This window comes from Piliocolobus tephrosceles, chromosome 1, assembly GCF_002776525.5.
Source record: "Piliocolobus tephrosceles isolate RC106 chromosome 1, ASM277652v3, whole genome shotgun sequence".
In the NCBI taxonomy this organism is placed as follows: domain Eukaryota; kingdom Metazoa; phylum Chordata; class Mammalia; order Primates; family Cercopithecidae; genus Piliocolobus; species Piliocolobus tephrosceles.
In genome coordinates, this window is record NC_045434.1 from 20503284 (window position 1) to 20514381 (window position 11098).

The following is an 11098-nucleotide window of genomic DNA, read 5'->3' on the forward strand; positions in this document are numbered from 1 at the left end:
TTTTCATCTCTATCAGTTCTTTTAAGATCTTCTCTGCATTGATTATTCTAGTTTTCCATTCATCCATTCTTTTTTCAAGGTTTTTAGTTTCTTTGTGCTGTTTACATAGTTCCTCCTTTAGCTCTGAGAAGTTCGATCGACTGAAGCCTTCTTCTCTCAACTCGTTAAAGTCATTCTCCGTCCAGCTTTGTTCTGTTGCTGGCAATGAGCTGCGTTCCTTTGGAGGGGGAGATACGCTCTGAGTTTTTGAATTTCCAGCTTTTCTGCACTGCTTTTTCCCCATGTTTGTGGTTTTATCTGCCTTTGGTCTTTGATTATGGCGACATGCTGATGGGGTTTTGGTGTGGGTGTCATTTCTGCTTGTTAGTTTTCCTTCTAACAGTCAGGACCCTCAGCTGTAGGTCTGTTGGAGTTTGCTTGAGGTCTGCTCCAGACCCTGTTTGCCTGGGTATCAGCAGCGGAGGCTGCAGAAGATAGAAAATTGCTGAACAGTGAGAGTTGCTGTCTGATTCTTGCTCTGGAAGCTTTGTCTCAGGGGTGTACCCTGTTGTGTGAGGTGTGAGGTGTCGGTCTGCACCTAGTGGGGGATGTTTTCCAGTTAGGCTACTCAGGAGTCAGAGACCCACTTGAGCAGGCAGTCTGTCCATTCTCAGATCTCAACCTCTGTGCTGGGAGATCCACTGCTCTCTTCAAAGCTGTCAGATAGGGGCATTTACCTCTGCCGAGGTTTCTGCTGCTTTATGTTGAGCTATGCCCTGTCCCCAGAGGAGGAGTCTACAGAGACAGCCAGCCTTCTTGAGCTGTGGTGGGCTCCACCTAATTGGAGCTTCCTGGTGGCTTTGTTTACCTACTTAAGCCTCAGCAATGGCGGGCGCCCCTCCCCCAGCCTCACTGCTGTCTTGCAGTTAGATCTCAGACTGCTGTGCTAGCAATGAGGGAGGCTCCGTGGGCGTGGGACCCTCTGGGCCAGGTATGGGATATAATCTTCTGGTGTGCCCTTTGCTAAGACCCTTGGTAAAGCACAGTATTAGGGTGGGAGTTACCCGATTTTCCAGGTGTTGTGTCTCTCAATTTCCTTTGGTTAGGAAAAGGAATTCCCTTCCCCCTTGCACTTCCCAGGTGAGGCAATGTCTCGCCCTGCTTCAGTTCTCGCTGGTTGGGCTGCACCGGCGAACCAGTGCTAACTGTCTGACGCGCCCCAGTGAGATGAACCCGGTACCTCAGTTGAGAATGCAGAAATCACCCGTGTTCTGTGTCGCTCATGCTGGGAGCTGGAGGCTGGAGCTGTTCCTATTCGGCCATCTTGGACATGCCCCAGAAAACACTTTTTGAGTCAATAACTAACTAATAAAATGTAGGAGTGGTCACCAAGGAAACTCTATCCTAAAGGAAATAAATTTAGAAACAAACACATGAGCTTGGCCTGGATCTTCCAGAACCTTAGAAGTTGGGAGCTGGTCCTTCAGTGGTTTGGAGCCAATATCTGATCAACTGGAGTTAAGAAGCTGAGGCTAGATTCATATAGCAAGCTGAAACGGTAACTAAAAGTTGAAACAACAATTAGGTGAGGCAACGAGCTGAGATGAAACCCAGGATGAGGTGAGCTGAAGTAATCTGACACAGAGGTGCCTCCTGGCCTATTAGCACAGAGAGAAGAAAACTCTCACTGAAGGAGAACTTTCTCATATTAAGCCTTCAGGCCTCCCACAAATTACCAAACAAGCAAGAAGACAAGCTACTATTAATGATAGCAAACAAGTAACTGATTTAGATCACCAAGGCCTGAAGATGCTAAAGTTGTCAGGTACAGAATATAGAAGAAATCTTTATGCGCTTAAAACAAGAAACTATTGGAAATTTTTTAAAAAGTGAAAAAAGTAAATAAATGAAATGTCTAAATACTAAAACCCTAACTTTGAAAAGTCCTTATTGGATACCCGTAAACAGCAGATTAGAGAAAGTTAAAGGGTAAAATAGTAAAAAAGAAATATAGAAATTTTATGCATATAGTATATATACTTAAATATATATACAGTCATGCGTTATATAACAACTGTGATACTCTCTGAGAAATGTGGTTAAGTGATTTCATCATTGTGTGAACAGAGTGGTACTTACGCACACCTCACACACCTAGATGGTAGAGCCTACTACACACCCAGGCTATATGGTCTAGCCTATTGCTCCCAGGCTACAAACCTGTACAGCATGTTACTCCCCTGAATACTGTAGGCAATTGCAACACAATGGTAAGTATATGTGTATCTAAACATATTTAAACATAAAAAGATACAGTAAAAATATGGTATAAAAGATAAAGTTTTATTATTTATTTATATTATTATTTTTTGAGATGGTGTTTCACTCTTGTTGCCCAGGCTGGAGTGCAATGGTGCCGTCTCGGCACACCCCAACCTCTACCTCCCAGGTTCAAGCGATTCTCCTGCCTCAGCCTCCTGAGTAGCTGAAATTACGGGCATCCACCACGACGCCCTGCTAATTTTGTATTTTTAGTAGAAACGGGATTTCTCCATGTTGGTCAGGCTGGTCTTGAACTCCCGACCTCAGGTGATCCGCCCGCCTCGGCCTCCCAAAGTGTTGGGATTACAGATCTGAGCCACCATGCCTGGCAAGAAAGTTTTATCTCTATAGGGCACTTACTATAGGGCACTAACTGTCAATGGCGCTTCCAGGACTGGGAGTTGCTCTGGGTGAGACAATGAGTGAGTGATGAATGAATGTGAAAACCTAAGACATTACTGCACACTACTGTAGACTTTAAGAATGCTGCACACTTAGGCTACACTACATTTATACATCTTTTTTCTTCAATAGTAAATGAAGCTTATCTGACTGTAGCTTTTTTACTGTATACACTTTTAAATTTTCTTTAAGTTTTCAACTCTTTTGTAATAACATTTAGCTTAAAATACAATGTAGAACTATACAAAAACATTTTCTTTATATCCTTATTTTGTAAGTTTTTTTTCTATTTTAAAAATTTATTTTATTTTTTACTTTTTCTTTTTTTTTGTTGTTAAAAATTGTTTTGTTAAAACACACACACACTAGCCTAGGCCTACACAGCATCAGGGTCATCAAGGTCACTGTCTCCCACCTCCACACCTTGTCTCACTGGAAGGTCTTCAGGGGCAATAACACACATGCAACTGATCTCTCTGTGATAACAATGCCTTCCTCTGAAATACTTCTGGAAGGACCTGCTTGAGGCTGTCTTACAGTTAACCTTTTTTTTTTTTAAAAAAAGAAAGAAGTAAATGGAGTACATTCTAAGAAGTATAGTACAGTGAATCCATGACAGTAACATAGTTGTTTCTTATCATTACCAAATATTATGTAATGTACACAATTGTATGTGCTATGTGTTTATGCTACTGGCAGTGAAGCAGGTTTGTTTACACCAGCATCACTACAAACATGTGAGTAATGCATTATGCCATGACATTATAATAGCTAGGTTGTTGCTAGGCCAAAAAAATTTTTTTCAGCTCCATTATAATCTTACGGGACCAACATCATGTATATGTAGTTCATCATTGACAAAACCATTGTTATGCAGCACACACACGCACACACATATATATAGATAGGTAGGAAAAATAGAATGAGAAAGTACCACATACATCTAATTGGAGTCTCAGAAGAGACCACAGAGAGAATAGGGAAGAGTTTAGAGTTAAAGAGGTAACGGCTATGAATTTCCCCAAACTAATGAAAAACATGCATTTACCAGCTAAGGAAGCAAAACGTATCTGAAGAAGAATCCATAATTTTATTTTGCAAAATGAGTAAAGCACTAACCATAACAAAAAAGGCTGATAAATTTAGCTGTGTTAAATTAAAATCTTCTGTTAATCAAATAGAACCACAAAGAAAGTGAAAGGACAGCAAGCTCTGTACATGTACAAAACCATGCATCCTATGGTATGGAGAGTTTTTTATTTGATATGCTGCAGTTTTACTGTAACAGGTTTCTGTATGAATTTGTTTTATTTTGATTGACACCCTTGAATGTTCAACCTCAGGACTCATGGTCTTTCTTAAATAGACAAAATTATCAGATATTAGTTATTTAAATATGCCTTCTCACCATTCCCTCTCTTTTTCTCCTAAGATCTATGTTGGAGGCTATTAATTTAACCTCTGCATCTCTTGACTTCTCTTTCACTTGAAAAAATTTCAATATCTGTTTCAATGGAACTTTGCAACCAAGCTAAATAAGGTAAAAAAAATGAAACAGTTGAAATCCTAAAGAAAAATTAGTACTGTTTATCTACAGTACTGATGCCTTTTGAAATTGAATTTTTACTTAAAAAATAATTTGTAGTGCATTTTGGGTAATATTTTTAGTAATAATTTCTAACTTTATGTCAAATCTAAGAGTTAACTGTATTTCCAGGATTGTTAGTTGTTTTTCATTTTGCCTATTTTTTTTTTTTTTTACTTCTTTCTATTGTTTCATAATTTCTTAGTATTTGTGGGGAATATTATTCCTTCCTTTATGTGAAAATATTCAAGATATTATTGTAAAGTCATTTAAATATACATTGTGGCTTCTATTTAGTCTCTGATTAATTTATTTCTTTATTGTTGATTTTGGCGGCTGTCTTTCTTAACTTTTTTCCTGTGGGTTTTTTTGTTTTGTTTTGTTTTGTCTTAAATACTTTATCTTCTGTGGAAATGTACTCTGTCTTACTCCTTCCTCCATAGAGTTTTAAGGGTAACTCCAATCGGCCCCTGAGACCCTGGTTCAGAATGCAGCCTTCTATTAGGGTTAAGTGCTTCTACTCCATTTTTATATTCAAGGTATTGCAGTTCTGGTCATATCTCAGTGGCTTGTCATATATCTGGCTAAAGCTGTGTCTGCTTTCTCCTTCCCCTCTAATTAAGCAGTTTTGTATAATTCATAATGATAGCAGTATTTGAGACTTTTCACAAGTGGGAGAAGCCCACCTCATTCCTGGTTTTTAGTTGTGAGATTGGTTCTTGTTCCTTTATTTCATAGGGGGCACATTTCAGTCCCCATTATCCAACAGAGTTGTAGCTTTTCATTGCCTTTCCTCTTTTGGGCATACAGCTCAGAACACCTGCAGATTCAGCCCCCTTTACTATTACACTTTTGCTGCATGGAGATATATTTTTTATTTCAGAGTGTTAAAATATATTTGGAGGTGAGGGATCATCCTGCAAATATGAGCAAATATGAACTCACCATGCTATTTTTAAAAACAGATTTATTGAGCTATGATCAATATACAATAAATGGTACATATTTTAAGTGCATGATTTGATCAATTTTAATACACATACACATACTTAATCAAGATAATGGACACTTCCAAAAGTTTTCTCATTCCCTACCTGACCGCAACTCCTTGCACTCCATGCCCACCCTGATTGTTGCTACTGATATGTTTTCTGTTTCTATAGATTACTTTGCAGTTTCTAAAATTTTGTATCAATTGTATCAGACAATATTTCTAGTTTTTTGGTCCAGATTCTTTCATACACAATAAGTATGTTGAGAATTACCTATGTTGTTCTGTGTTTAGTAGTTCCTTCCTTTTTATTATTGACTAATATTTTATTATACGGATGTGCCACAATTTGTTTATCCGTTCACCTCCTGATGGAAGTTGGGCTTATCTCAAGTTTTTGGTTATTATATATCAAACTTCTCTGAACATTTGTGTATCAATCTTTTAATGGATATATGCTTTCATTTATCTTGAATATTTACTTAGGAGTAGAATGACTGAATCATTTGATAGACATATATTTAACTTTTTAAGAAAATTTCAATTTTCCAAAGCAGTTGTATCATGTTGCATTTCCACAACTCCATATGAATTCTAGTTTTTCTACATCTTTGCAAACACATGGTATGGTCAGTATTTTAAATTTTGGCCATTCTGATAGGTTTAAGATGGTTCTTACTGTGGATTTTATTTGCATGTTTCTAATCACTAATGATGTTGACTATCTTTTCATGAACGTATTCACTATCCATATATCATCATTGGTGAAGTGTCTATTCAAATCTTTTCTTTGAATGTTTTTTGTTTTCTTGTTATTACATTTTCAATTTCTTTATGTAGTTTTGATATTAGTTGTTTATTAGATAGATGTATGCTTTGCAACAATTCCTTCCAGTTGGGATTGCCTTCATTTTCTTAACATTGTATTTCAGAGCAAAAGTTTTAATCTTGTATGAAGTCAAATTGATTAATTTTTCTCTTTTGGTTTGTGCTTTTTGTATTATATCTAAGAAATATTTGCCTAGCCCAAGGTCACAAAATTTTGTTTTCTATGTTGTCTTTTCGAAGTTTTATAATTTTAAGTAGTTTCTCTAGGCACATGATCCATCTTGAAATAATTTTTGAACATGTCGCAAAATAAAGATGGAAGTTTACTTTTTACTTATGGATATGCAGTTATTGCAACTTCATTTGTTGAAAATGCTATCTGTTCTACACTGAATTATCTTTGCACCTTTGTAGAAAAAATCAATTGATTATAAGGGTGGGTCTATTTCTAGACTCCCTAGTCTATTACATTCATGTGTCTGTATTTACATCAATACTACATTGTCGTGATTAATGTGACTTTATAATAAGTATTGAAGTAAGATTGTGTGAGTCATCCAGCTTTACTCTTTTGTTCACGGATATTAGAAATATTCTAGGTTCTTTGCATTTCTAGATGCATTTCAGAATCAACTTACTTATTTCCACAAAATCTGCTAGAATTTTGACTGAGGTTGTGTTGAGTTATGCACCAATATTGAAAGAACTGAATGACATTTGTATAACACTCAGTTTTCCAATCAATAAACAAGTTATGTCTCTTCAATTATTTAGATCTTCTTTAATTTCTTTCCTCAAGGCTTTGAAGATTTCAGTGAATATATCTTGTACATATTTTGTCAGATTTATTCCTAAGTATTTTATAAATTTTCATGTTTTCATAAACAGTATTTTTAATTCTGATTGCTTATTGTTAGTACATAGAAAGACTTAAGAGGTTTGCACATTGATCTTGTAATCTTGCTAAAAGTACATAATATTTCAAGTAGCTTTTTTGAATATTTCATTAGATTTTCTACATAGATGGTTATGTCTTCAGTGAATAACAAGTTTTACTTGAGATGCATTTTTTTCTTAAATTATTTTGCTGACCAGTGACTCTAAGTGTACACTGTTAAATACAAGTAGGTAGAGTGTGTATTCTCTCCTTATTCCTAATCTTAGGGGACAGCATTCAATATTTCACTATTAAGTGTGCTATAAGCTATAGGTTTTATGAGACATTCTTTATTAGGTTGAGAAAATTCCTTTCTATTACTAGTTAGCTAAGAATTTTTTGCCTTTAAAAATTTTTAATTATTATGAGTACATAATAGGTTTATGTGATGTTTTGATACACACATATAATGTATCAAATCAGTGTAATTGGGGTATCCATCACCTCAAGCATTTATCATTTCTTTGTGTTAAGAACATTTCAATTCTACTCCTAAGTTATTTTAAAATATACAGTAAATTATTGTTGACTATAGTCACCCTGTTGTGCTACCAAATACTAGATCTTATTCATTCTCTCTAACTATATTTTTATACCCATTAACCATCCCCACTTTATTCCTCCCTCCCTGCTACCCTTCCCAGCCTCTGGTAATCATAATTCTATCCTTTATCTGTGTGAATTCACTTAAAATTGTTTTTAGCCCTGACATATAAGTGAGAACATGAAACTTTTTTCTTTCTATGTCTGGTTTATTTCACTTAACACAGTGTCCTCCAGTGTCATCGACGTTATTGCAAATGACAGGATTTTATTTTTTTAATGGCTGAATAATATTCTATTGTATGTATTTACCACATTTTCCTCATTCGTTCATCCCTTGATGGATACTTAGGTTGATTTCATATCTTGACTATTGTGAATAGTCCTGCAAAAACATGGGAGTACAGTATATCTTTGATACACTGATTTCCTTCCTTTGGATAAATACCCTTTGCTGAGATTTTTAAAACCAGAAATTGATGTTGGATTTTTTTCAAATGATTATTCTTCATCTATTATGAATCATTATATATACATATATTTATACATATATATGCATATATAATTATATCCTTATAAACATACATATGCATATATAATTATATCCTTATATACATACATATTTTAAAATGATAAATTACATTCATTGAATTTTTAATGTTATATTATCCTTGTATTCCTGGGATAATCCTCATTTAGTCATAATATGTCATCTTTTTATATCTTATTAGTTTTTATTTTATATAAAATAATTTTTGCATCTATGTTAACAAGAAATATTAACTTTAGTTTTTATTTCTGTAATGTCTCTGGTTTGCGTATCAAGATAATGGTGGGCTCCACAGAATGAATTGGGAAGTATTCACTCCTCTTCTCTTTTCTAAAAATCTTTTCGTAGCATTGGTATTATTTCTTCCTTAAATATTTGGCAGAATTCTCACCAGAAAAGTCATCTAGTCTTTGACTTTCTGTGTGGGAAAGTTTTAAACTACAAATTCAAATTTTTAATACATAATGAACCATTCATATTATATATTTTTTCTTATATGAGCTTTGATATTTTGTATCTTCCAAGTAATTTGTTCATTTGTCTAAGTTACTGAATTTATTGGCATAATGCTGTTCATAATATTCTCTTATTCTATTAATATCTCTAGAATTTATAAAAGTGGTGACACTTTTCAGATTTCTGCTATTGGTAATTGCTTATTTTCTCTGATCAAATTTATTGAGATAAAGTTTTGTTGATTTTCCCAAAGCATCCATTTTTAGCTTTATTGATTTTCTGTATTGTCTTCATTTTTTTGTATTTTATTAATTTCTATTTCGTTGTTACATCCTTTCTTTTACTTACTTTGGGTTTAATTTGCTGTTTTTCTAACTTTTTAATGTAGAAGTCGTGTTTATTGATCTGTAACCTTTGTTTATTTCTCCTTTTATTTCTATCAACTTTTGGTCCTGAAGTTCTGTGACTATGGGCATAAACATTTAGAATTGCTAAATTCATTTTATAAATTAACTCCTTTAGCATTATAAAATAAATTGGTAATATTATTTGCTCTAAAATCCATTTTGTGGGATATTATTATAGTGACTATGCCTGTCTTTTGATTCATTTTATCATAATATACATTTTTAATCCTTTTAATTTTAACCTATTTATCACTTAATATTCAAAGTGTATTTTTTATAAATACCATATATTTGGGTCTTCCTTTTTTGTGCAATCTGGAAATTTCTTTCTTTTATTTCTGATGTTGGAAATATTTATATTTAATTTGTATATTAATATGGTTAGTTTAAGTCTGTTATCCTGCTACTTGCTTTTTGTTTTTCTGTCTTTTGTTTTCTTCTACTTACTTTTTGTTTACTTTTAAATTAATTAATCAATTTTTTGATCAGTTTAATATTCTTTTATAATTTTATTTCATCTACTTTGTTAGATTACTGGCTATAGCTTTTTGTTGCATTATTTTTAACCATTGTTTTAGTGTTTATGCTATACATCTTTATCACTATCTACCTTCAGGTGGTAACACTTCACATGTAGGATTTAAATCTTACAATATTAAGGCCTGGCACAGTGGCTCACGCCTGTAATTCCAGAACTTTGGGGGGCTGAGGCGGGCGGATCATGAGGTCAGGAGTTCAAGACCAGCCTGACCAACAAGGTGAAACCCCGTCTCTACTAAACACAGAAATTAGTCAGGTGTGGTGGCGTCTGCCTGTAATCCCAGCTACTCAGGAAGCTGAGGCAGGAGAATCACTTGAACCTGGGAATCGGAGGTGGCAGTGAGCCAAGACTGTGCCATTGCACTCCAGACTGGGCAACAGAGTGAGAGTCTGTCTCAGAAAAAACAAAAAAGATCTTACAATACTATAGTTCCATTTTTCCTTCTCTTAGCCTTTATGCTATTGTCATGTATTTTACTTTAATATATTTTATAAACCCCAAAATACGTTGATACTGTTTTTGTTTAAACAACCAATTATCTTTTAGTAAGATTAAAATAACAAGAAAAAATTTTATGTGTTTACCCACATTGTTACCATTTCCAGTGCCTTTCAACTCTTTACACAGATCTGTATTTCCATCTGGCATCATTTTTCTTCTTCTAAAGGCTGTCTTTCACATTTCTTGTAGTGTGTGTCTTCTAATGATTAATTCTCTGCTTTTTCATGCCCAAACAAACTTTGGTTTCAGCTTCACTTTTAAAAAACGTTGCAGATTTACAGTGACATCTTCACTTTTGAATGATATTTTCACTGGATATAGAATTCTAGATTGGCAGATTTTTTTTCTCTTAGTACTTTAAAAAATGTTTTATTGGGGGGCAGAGCAAGATGGCCGAATAGGAACAGCTTCAGTCTCCATCTCCCAGCGCGAGCGACACAGAAGACTGGTGATTTCTGCATTTTCAACTGAGTTACTGGGGTCATCTCACTCGGGAGTGTCGGACAATCAGTGCTGGTCAGCTGCTGCAGCCTGACCAGCCAGAGCTGAAGCAGGGCGAGGCATCGCCTCACCTGGGAAGTGCGAGGGGGAAGGGAGTCCCTTTTCCTAGCCAGGGGAACTGAGACACACAACACCTGGAAAATCGGGTAACTCCCACCCCAATACTGCGCTGTAACACCGGCACACTGGAGATTATATCCCACACCTGGCCGGGAGGGTCACACGCCCACGGAGCCTCCCTCCTTGCTAACACAGCAGTCTGCGGCAATCTAACCGCAAGGCATCAGCGAGGCTGGGGGAGGGGCGCCCGCCATCGCTGAGGCTTAAGTAGGTAAATAAAGCCGCTGGGAAGCTCGAACTGGGTGGAGCTCACAGCAGCTCAAGGAAACCTGCCTGTCTCTGTAGAGTCCGCCTCTGGGGATAGGGCTCAGATAAACGAGCAGAAGCCTGTACAGACGCGAACGACTCTGTCTGACAGCTTTGAAGAGAGCAGTGGATCTCCCAACAGGGAGGTTGAGATCTGAGAAGGGGCAGTCTGCCTGCTCAAGTGGGTCA